The sequence below is a fragment of the Tyto alba genome, unplaced genomic scaffold (assembly GCF_018691265.1).
Source record: "Tyto alba isolate M040663 unplaced genomic scaffold, T.alba_DEE_v4.0 Super-Scaffold_8, whole genome shotgun sequence".
Taxonomy (NCBI): domain Eukaryota; kingdom Metazoa; phylum Chordata; class Aves; order Strigiformes; family Tytonidae; genus Tyto; species Tyto alba.
The window spans coordinates 23,377,669-23,388,117 of record NW_024881329.1 but is presented as its reverse complement, the minus strand read 5'-3'; the positions used below and the strand labels follow the sequence as shown (position 1 = coordinate 23,388,117).

Below are 10,449 nucleotides of genomic sequence, written 5' to 3'. Positions count from 1 at the left end.
GTTTCCACAATTTCTAGGCTTGCTCTTAAAGCCCAAGAAATGTCCTGTTTCTTGGTTCATATTTCACTAACCTCACCTGCATATGCCAAGTCTTACAGACTGCTTTCAAAAACTCACTCTCTTAAAATTCAGATGGAGAATAAAAACATTCAACAGCTGTAGGAGTTGGCCTATAGGATTTCCACCCCCACTGACGGATTTGCAAACCCTACTCCCAATATATAAATCTGAGCCTAGGTTTATTAAGCCTGCTGCAGATTTACAGATCCTATTAGAGATTTAGAAATCACACCAATCTACCCTAAAGGAGAAGTCCTGATTTATAAACCCCCATGTTCTGCTTAGGCAACAAGGCCATACCACGATAAATAACCAGCTGTAAAAACTTGTTTCCATGGGTTTTTTTATCTCAGACACACTCAGTCTGAGCTGTCTGTTGTGATGATGCAGTCTGATGAAGAAGGAGGTCTCTGCAGGGAATTCTTCTCCCCAGAGAAGTCCAGATATTGCAAAAATATTTGATAGACACCTACACGCATGCGTACGTAGATCTATTCACTACCCTTCGTGTCACCCCACGGCCTCTCCCCGCTCCAGGACCTCATGTACCTGATACACCCGGGCAGCCTGAGCTGTGAGACACCAGCAGCGAGTTTGTCACCTGGGGTGGCAGCAGGAACCACGCTCCACGACACAAACTGCCAGGCCCTTTCTCACCACACATCAACCGTGTGTGGCCAGAACTAACCACAGAATCAATGTGTCTGCAACAAGTCCCTTGCCATTCAGTCACCAGCTGCACAAAAAAGCTGCCTGATGCTTTGTGATAAGAAAACCTTAAAAAGCACTGTGTTTGGGCCTTGTTTGGGTAAGCCCTCAGAAATTCAAACATTGTTCCAAGATATTTCAGAAGTCTCAGAAACAGGCTGGACAGATTTCCCTGTGCTTCCTGCATCAAAATAGTCTGGAAAGACCTGAAGAAACAGCTCGCTCATTTTCCAAGGCTCTGTGCTGAGACTCATGCAGAACTTAGAGAAGCAAAAGCAGGAACTTGAAAAATAACTGACAACTGTCTCTGCTGGACTAGTGAAGCAATAGAAATTATAAACCCTCCGAGAAGAGGAGATAGGCTTAGAGGAAGAGCTTTAAAGAGTCAATACAGAATTCTTTTTGCCTGCTGATCTCTCTAGCTTGTAGGGAATCTCATGTAGTTGCATGACTCCAGGAGCCTGACAATTTAAGAAAAACATCAAAAATGAAGGTTGTTGGCAAAGTGGAATATTGTTGTAACCACCTTTCTCCAGCTTCTAATCTTCACTTCTGACCACTCCTTTTTTTTGGCTTTGGTTTTTTTGTTTTTTTTTTTTTTTTGTTTTTTGTTTTTTAATCCTATTCCTCAAAGCTCTGCTTTCCCTCTTCTTGTCCTATAAATCACTTGGCTTCCCAACATATCTGTGGACATTTATTTTGGTCTTTACTTCCAAGTTAATCCCACCATTCCAGTACCAGCCTCAGCGCCCCTTCCTGTCCTTGTTCGTGCATCTGATCACCTCTCCTTACCCCTTGCTAGTTTTTTCCACCTCTGTTTCTCTGCTCCCTCCCTGCCAGCCCCTCAGACAGTCCCCTGCCTTTGATGGCACTTCCGAAGATGATGGCATGTTGCAGTGAACCCTAATGGAGCTTCAAAGCCAAAGAGAGCACAGACGTCGCTTTGTGCATCGCACACCGTTTTTGTGGGTCTATCCATGCAGGAATAACGCTGCACAAAGAAGGCATGCTTGGCTAACAGAGGAGCAACAAATCTGCCGTTCCCAGAAAGGGCTGGCTACGTCGTCCAGTGTGTCAATTATGTCGGCTCTGGAGACAAAAAAAATGTATCGTTACAAGAATAAAGAGCACCCTGGCAGAGCAGCACAGAAAAGAACAATTTTGAAGCCTGCTAACGGCCAAGAAATCTTGCTTATGCACAACTCTGCACAACTGTGCCTTGAAAACACATGCAAGATGAGGAGAAGGAGGGTTGAGAAAAGATATTTCTCATTACACTTCAGGGAGATCAGGTCCAGCCCTGGATTCTTAATTAAGATGTGGGCAAAGTGTCTCCTATAAAAATAGCTGCAATTTGCTTGACAAATGCCGATGAGCGTGTCAGTGTTGGTTTGCTTTGCTTGTCAGCTGCCACTCCGCAGGCAGCGAGCTCGCTTCCCTTCACCCTCTCTGCCTGCTTCTCCTCCATCTCGGCTGCCTGCTCCCTCTCCGCAGCCAATCCCCGGCACGCTCCAGCTCCCAGCCAAATAAGGAGAAGCAGCGTGAGGAACCCCGGGTGCGTGCAGGCACCCATGCACCCACCCAGCCGAGCAGCTGAGCCAAAGCGGCTTTTTTTGGTTATTTATTTCCCCCTCGCCAGCTCAAAGACAGGCAAACTCCCTTCTCCCTCCCTCTTTTGCCTTTCTGTGGAAATAACGGAGAGACACCTTGGGAAATGCTTGGGGTACTATCGGTATGCAAGAGTCTGGGCAGAGAGGTTTGAAAAACAAACAGAACACCCCAACAACAACAACAGCAGCGGGCCGTGCATCAGCGTGCAGCTGAACTGATTTGGAAAATAGGCACCGAGAGAAGCTGTCGCAGCACGCAGCAAACCTGCCCATTGCAGGGTGCAAAGGGTGCCCTGCTCCGCAGATCAGCATCACTGGGGCTGCTGTGTCTGCAGGCAAGGGCTTGTCGTGTGTCCTTAAGTTTTACCCACTGCATGTTTTGAGGGAAACTACATTTTAATCACAAAACCAGTGGCTCTTGTCTGTGAATCCTTAAAGATATTTCATTAACCAGCCCCCCCATCACACAGAGTCTCTCTGCCTCCCCTACCTTGCCCCTTTCTCTGAGGTCTGTTGCATTTAAAGCTGCAAAGCAACTCAGTTTTAGCAGCAACCATCTACTCTGGTCCCATAGCAGGTCTGGAGCAAGGAGAGCTTGTCTGCTGTACAGGGACGTGCTGCTCGGCATCAGATGATGCCATTCTAGCTTTTAAAAATGCATTTCAAAGCAGAGACCCTGGCAGAATTGGGGAGAACAGCAAGGTATGAAGTTGGATTTTCAGCAGTGCTTAGATCAGCAGTGAATAGAAACTATCTTTATCTCAGCCGTTAACAAAGCCAGGGAGGGAGGGATGTGAATTGGAGATTTTGCACAGATACTTTTGATGCAAACAATGACAAAATGGATATTTTCAGTTGATTTTTCCACAGAAAATGTTGGGCCTTTTGTCAAATGAAGCAAACCCAAAATATTTCTGTTTTTAAATGCTGCTGCAGTGCCTCTAGGTTGCTGTAGTTAATTTGCTTTGCGTTCCCCACTTGGGCTGGGAGTGCCACGCAGTCTCCAGCCCTCACACTGCATTGTGGGTGGGAATTTTTTGGAGGTGGGAAAACAGCCCCACAGCTGGGGCCTATAGATCATTTTCACACTGTCCTAATTTTTCTTGAGGAAAACAAAGAAAACAAGCAGGCATATCTGAAGGTCTCCTAGCGGTTTTCTATCAGGATCTTCTTCCAAGCACATGCATGACCTTCTGTTTCCACCTAGCAAGACTGGAGAGACAAAAGCAATGTGGCCTCCCAAGGTAAGAAATCATGCTGGTTATGGTGAGAACTGTTGGCAGCCCGTTGACCTCAGAGCGTCGAGGAGACGAGGACCCTTGCAGTCCTACATCTCAGGTCTTTAATGGTCATTTAGCTGAGGATAAATGAACCATGAGGAAATCTAGTTACACACATTGTCTACTGTGTGGCGCGTGCAACCTGGACTTCCAGTACCAGGAGCAGAAGCTGCTGGGGTTGCCGTAGCCCCAGGCAGATTACTAGCCTTGCCCCAAGAATGTTAAGTGAGAGGGAAAATTAGGAATATGACAATCCTCCTTGTGCTACGGATGTTGAGAATATCTGGCCACCATTTTGGTGACACTTCTGTGGTGGCTGCCACCTTGTTTGACACTGATGACCAGACACACCATCTCCACATATAACAGTTAATGGTGAAACCCGTGCTGCTTAGCTGGTGCTGTATCAGACTCGTACTCCGTGGAATTAACAGTCTGTCCCATGTCTTATTTTCATAGGTTGCTAACGCCCTTCAGAATCAATAAAGCAAGCATAACAGGCCAGATAAAGAGAGCAGCTGCAAAATTTCTGAATTACTCCAAGGCCTCTTTAAAGCAGAAGACGACTATTAAGAGGCTTTTGGTGGCTATAAATAGAATTTTCACACACTTGGAGGCAACTGTAACACTGCTTGAGTGAGGTTTAGGGCTTTGGTATAAAGAAGAAACATGCCTGTGGTGTTTAAATAGCAGTGGTCCACATCCTGGAATTACATCTTACAAAAGCAGTTCACAGTAATAAAATTATGGTGGATAAAGTCATATCTCTCCAGCAGTTTCCAGTCTTGGAGCCTTCCACTGCATTAAAGGGAAAAAAGAAAAGCCCCCAAACCCCAGAACAGAATATAAACAATTGTGACTCATGCCAGAGCGTTCTCAGTCTGATGAGGTGGGTGGATAAATACAGTTTTCTGATACAGCCGATAGCTCCTGCTGTGCAGTAGCATTTATTGGAGTTACTGATGAAGGAAACTGCGAAAGTTGTTGCTGCTTTTTTTTTTTTTTCCTAATAAGGCAAATGCCTTAAAAAGAGAAGGCAAGCTCTATTCCTGGAGGTCTGCGGAAGGTGCAGAGCTATAGGCCCTCTAATATTCCAACTGTGATGGTAAAAAAATGGTTGAATAATATGTTCAGCATACCCTTAGAATAAAATCAATGAGATTCAAGTGCACTCCATTACGTTATCAGGGCTGGATGAATTTTTTCTGAATGCTTGTGTCAGTTTTACCACCATGGGGCAATTAGTTTGATATGGCCTATTGGACTTTTGAAATAAATGTTCCTCTGGAGATGCCCAGCTTTCCATGGGTCACAGAGGGGGTGTTGACAACTAGGTTACTAACGTCGAGATCCTGTGAATTACCTGCTCAGAGAAGTGCCAGGGATCTCCTGCCCATTATGTGCATGCAGATGGGCAGCTATCTGCCGTGGGGAAAAGCTCTCAACAGAACGGAATGCACTTTACACTGAACTCACTTATCATAACACTCCATGTTTCAGTAGATTTTGTGAAAATCTTAGACTGTTTTGAAAACTGTGCTGTATTGAGAAGACAGTTTGATTTCTGCAGATTTCCTGCTTCAAGGGAAGTTGCTCCATAAGAGAACCTACTTAAGCATATAGAAGTATATTTATCTTGAATCCCTCAAGTCTTCCTGCTTTGTTATTGAGAGTTGTCTCTTACTAATGGAAAGCACAGTGCTTCTATCCTTGGAGTGCTGGAGTACTGAAATCCTCTTCCAAGTCCCAAGAGGGAGAGAAAAAAATAGAAAATAATTTGACCTACATTCAAAAGAATAATTATTGACTCAACAAGTTCCAACTCGTTTTTCAAATTAAAGCTCAGCAAGACAGACCCACTTCCCTAAAAGTGGTTAGGATCCACATGTTTACTAATATTTTTATGTGTAAACGCAGGCAGGTTAATTTCTCCTTCTAGGAAAAATGCTGCACAGTCCTATTTATTTTTATATAGTGTCTGTCATGCAAAAGAAAGAGAGCAGAGACAAAACTTAATACAGCAGCTCACAGCCAAGACAGACAGCAGTTAAGTGATAATGTGTGTCCATATGGAACGACTGTTGCAAACAGCTATTACTGAATGTCCAGGAAAGGAATGACACAAAAGCTAAGAGAAGCACTGAACATTTTAAATCCAATCTCTAAAAAAATTGTCCAGTGCTCAGGAAAAGCTTTATAATGACAGTGAGAATTTAAGATTCTAGTATATCACTTCAGGGGTGTGAAGTATGTAATGTCACTAAAATTACTGGCAAAGAAAGAGCTCAGACCTTAGTTTTAGGGAAGTGACCACCCCATGGAATCACTCTGAAGACATCAAAGAAAACCTCCTGTATAAGTAATGGCAAACCAAACCCCTTTCACAACCATCATTTATCCATTATCTCAACACTGCAGTGGGAGCTAAACCCAGATCTGATTGAGTTGCTGTCCTTAAGGTCTTGGGTGCATGGCACAATCCGGGGGGCGTGGGGTGGGGTTGTGCTGTGAGTTGAGAGCAGAGAAGACTCTGGAGATTGTAATGTGGTGGTGTCACTAACGTACCTACCCTTCCTGCAGCCTCTTGACATCTTCCACATGAGCCACCAGTCAGCCAGACCATCCACAAGATGTTTAATCCCTTTTGAAGCTTTATTGGGCCTGGGCTGAATTAATTCTGCCGGTAAAAATCATTACGCAGCCTCAGCTCTCCTCAGACAGAGCACCCCTCATTTGAGACCAAGCTATAGAGCTAATTAATAGGAATGCAGGAATTGCTAGTCTGGATGAGACCCAAAGCTCAGTGTCTTATATCCAGAACAGACTAGGACTAAGTGCTTTAGAGGAAGGTGTGAGACTCTGCTTCCCAAATTTAGCCACCTTAAGAAACCAGCTTAGAACTCAAAGGAAGTAAAGGAAAATTCCTATCACTCGTGGAATTGCTGTTATGAATCAACAAATCTTACCCCGTTCTCAGACTCCAGGTTTAGGAGTTTCCGCTGCCTCAATCCACTGTCATTACTGCAGGGACTCTCCAGTAGTTAAGGACAGCAGGGTCCCACTGGAGACGGGTGAGCCAGCCGTGGGGCGTCACCAAATAACCACACACACCTCACACTTTTTTACAAGCACTTAACACACGACAGAGTCACTCATTTTGTACGCACTGGTTCTTTTAAAGACTGACTGCTTGCTTAGCCTGGGTTACTCCACTTGATCTTTTTTTTGAGTACTAAGGCAGAATAGGTACTTTTCATTCTAAAAATTTCCACAAATCCACATATTTAACAGTTAATATTAGCTGCCCAAAGGTCTCCTCAATTAGCTCTTTAAGGACACTTTGTGTAAGCTTTGTAGACTGTTTTTTTCAACAATTTTTCCTACTTGTTATCTGTTACTAATGAACTGAAAAATAGCACATCATCATTATATGATTCTGTCACATCATTCTTGATTATTTCTGAACTCCAATAAGAAGTATTTATTAAAAATTTGTCTTTTTCTGCATCATTATGAACAGTGTTAATCCTTCCATCTATTAAAAGTCCTAGATTATTACTAGGACTTCTTTTTTCTAAAGATAATTTTAAATATGACTTATTTTGTCCTTAAAACTGACAGACAAGAATTGCTGTCTGAAGGTGCCTTTTTTCTTTCTGCACTTCATGCACTTCATAAAACTAATTCATATTAATTGCTGTCAATCCCTCCATCTCCTCATTTCTATTTGTTACATATTGCTTTTTGTTCTAATTGCTGTCTTTGCACTGAGTCTGTGCCAGATGGACTCTCCTGAAGGAGGAATTATGGCTCTTTGGCAACTTAATGCAGTCTTTTTACAGACTCATCCACGTTAATTTGTGTCTTTCCGTGTGAAATCTTTCGCTGTCAGTTTTGACTCACAGTTTCCTTCATCTTTGGGAAATCAGCCCTGTAGCAGTACATCACACGGTGCTGTGTTACGAGTTGGGACGGTCCTCTCTTTGACCGTACTGAATGTCACCAGGTCACAACCACTGAGCATCACTGGCCGAACTGCCTGCTCAGGTTGGCTGCACCGCTGGCGGTGGCCTTGCCACCAGCCTGTCGCTTCGTGGACGGCTCCACACCCTTCGGGTACCATCTCTCGGGTTGGCCGTGTTCACCGACTGGCAGAAGCAGTGTGTGCAGCACTCCCGCCCATCACTGTGCAAGATGGAAATCCCTGCGTTCAGATTGCTTCCTGGCTGCCATCTGCCAAGCAAGGGGTAAACAAGCATGTAACCATATTTCTCCCCAAATCCTCCTGAGCAGATGCTTATCTTTCCTCTCTCCCCAGTGAGCAGAGACTTCCAGTCCAGGACCCCATCTCTGTCCCCGTTCCCATCCCCTCTGACTACCTGGGTCCTGGCTAAGGTTGCGTTGGTTTTGAACTTCCCTCCTGTGTCACAGGTGCTGGGCGGGCGGAGGGAAACCCCCAGGCAAAGGCAAAGAGGCAGCAGAACCTCAGGGGCAACACCACTGAGCACCGAGTCCCTCTCTCTGCTGTCATCACCTTTGGCCATCCCCAGGTGCCAAAGCTCCGGGAGGCATCTGGCCTGTCTGCATGTTGGTGGAAGCGGTGGATCGTGGGAAGCTGAAGCCAGCTGTGGGCAGCTCTGGGGTTTGCTTTTGGCTTCTGGATGCTTGATATCCAGGTCACATGTCAGACAGACTCCCCTGTTTCCCCGCTCTTCCCTTTCTCAGTTTCCTTCTCTTCCTTTATTTCATGGAGGGGAGAATCCCGGGTTTTCTGCACCTCCTTTCCAAAATTGTTTTGGCGCACAAGCCAAAGTGGTTCTCCTGTGACTGCCAGGAAATGGCAGCTGGGATAAAAGATGATATTAAAGAAAGCAAACTGATGAAAAAGCAGATATATATACACATATATGTGTACATACATTTTATATGTGTACTTCTATATATATATCTCCCCAAGTGATTCAGGAATAGCAGACACTAAAAGGGCTAGTGGAAACTGTAATCAGAGATGTATTGACAAGCCTGGAAGCCTGGCTCCTGCCATCAAGTGTTTGTTTTCAGGAACTAGAACGCATGGTGTGAATTGTGCAGCGAGCATTCAACACGAAGCAGTCGGCATTTCAAAAATGCTTCCGGTCCACCGGGGTGAAACCAAGCTCCAGGAACACAGCGCAGAGCTGGCAGCTCCTCAGTTAGTAATTCCTTGGCAACTTAGCCTGAGAAACCTGATCTCTGTGTCCCAGTTTCCCCTGTCTGTATGAAGATAATAATCCCTCCTCCACCTAGAAAAGGATGCGGTGGGATTGATTAAGGAGCAGTCAATGCACGGACACGTTGGTTTTCAAGGCACAGCCCGTTAACTAGAAGAGCTGTTCATGGGAGTTACTAATAAGTCTCAGAGCATCCCTCCACACTAGCAATAGTATTCCCTCCCTTCGTGTGAGGTCAGAGGTGGTGTTTTGACACTTCTGCTGTTTAACATGACATCTGGTATAGAAAAGGCTGAAAATTGTAGCTGTGAGTTATACTTGCTGGAAATGTTTCTATTGGCATGGCACAAGAATGTCAAATCATCTGCTGTATTTTCAGACATATATACTTTGTTTGACTTTATAAAATGTCCCCAAGGGACTGAAAACTATAGTAAACCTTCCCCTTCATTAATTTTTAATGTTTTAAACAACTCTGTTGTGTTTTGCAACAACTCTTCCCTCTTCCCTGCTCAGAGGGAAGACAGGGTTGTATTTTTTTTTTTAAATCTTTATAACTTTTCTGAATGTTTGGGAGGGGTCAGACAAGCCAGAGTTCAAACTGCTGGAGATCAGACCCTCCTGACACTAGTGGCTTGGGAGTTATGCATATAAATGATTAGTGCTTCTTCCAAAACCATCCCTTCAGGCTGACAGAAAGGAGACATTTCATAGCTCTGTGGTTAGAATAAAGAGTTCATACATGCATGATGGGCAGACAGAGGGTATTATTCAGAGCTGTAAGAATTAGTGGCTTACAGTCTGATATTGAACAGTTTGTGAAGGACTGGCATTAATTAGAACTATCCAGCAGAGATGTGGCCATAATTATTTAAAGGACTAACTCTTAACAGATGGACTTAGTCATGGCAAACGCATAGCATAACTATCTAAAGAGGAAAAATGCAAATGCCCTAGAATGGAATTATTATTTTGAAGGATGCAAGCAACCTTTGGCTATTAGGTGACAGAATGATTCTTTCCATCCATAGAGAGCCTAAAGAGTGGTACCCTTAACATTTTTCTTCAAAAGTCTGCTCACCTTGTGCTCTGTGCCTGGCAACTCGCAAGCCTAAGAGAACCAGCGAGGGGTCTCGATTGGAAGAAAATCAGCATGATGGTGGTGATGGCTGCTGTCAAGCCAATAGGATGGCGATTCCTCATGAGGCAGCTTGAGGGGTGCTGAGACACGGTGGCACGAGGGGCACAATAAGCACACATCTGAGATGGGTGATGAGGCAGACACAGTTGAGCACTTGGGAATTTGCATAACAGTCCTCCTGTTCTTAACAGCCATGTGATCAGGTGGCATCACCCTAAAGATACTCCCCTTGGCCATCAGTATCTTAGATCCAGTGGGATGGGGAAATTCCCAGGGCGGGGAGAGAAACAGCAGAGACAGCTAGACAGTCTCTCAGCTGAGAGGTGCTTCAGGGAAAGATGGTACTTCACCTTTTCCCAACCAGGAGTTCCAATTCATGAGCAGATGGCTCTGCTAGATCCCTTTATGTTCTCAGTATTTATAAATGGGCTGAGGAAACC

At 44.7% G+C, this 10,449-nt stretch overlaps 1 long non-coding RNA gene across 1 annotated transcript; it reads right to left on the bottom strand.

Annotated features, from left to right (window-relative positions):
• Window positions 1–7,105: 7,105 nt before the first annotated feature.
• LOC116962701 lies at window positions 7,106–10,104 on the bottom strand. Its single transcript, XR_004407736.2, has 2 exons — window positions 9,950–10,104; window positions 7,106–8,502 (listed from the first exon to the last, which is right to left on the bottom strand). It is a non-coding gene; the product is annotated as an uncharacterized LOC116962701 (long non-coding RNA).
• Window positions 10,105–10,449: the final 345 nt, after the last annotated feature.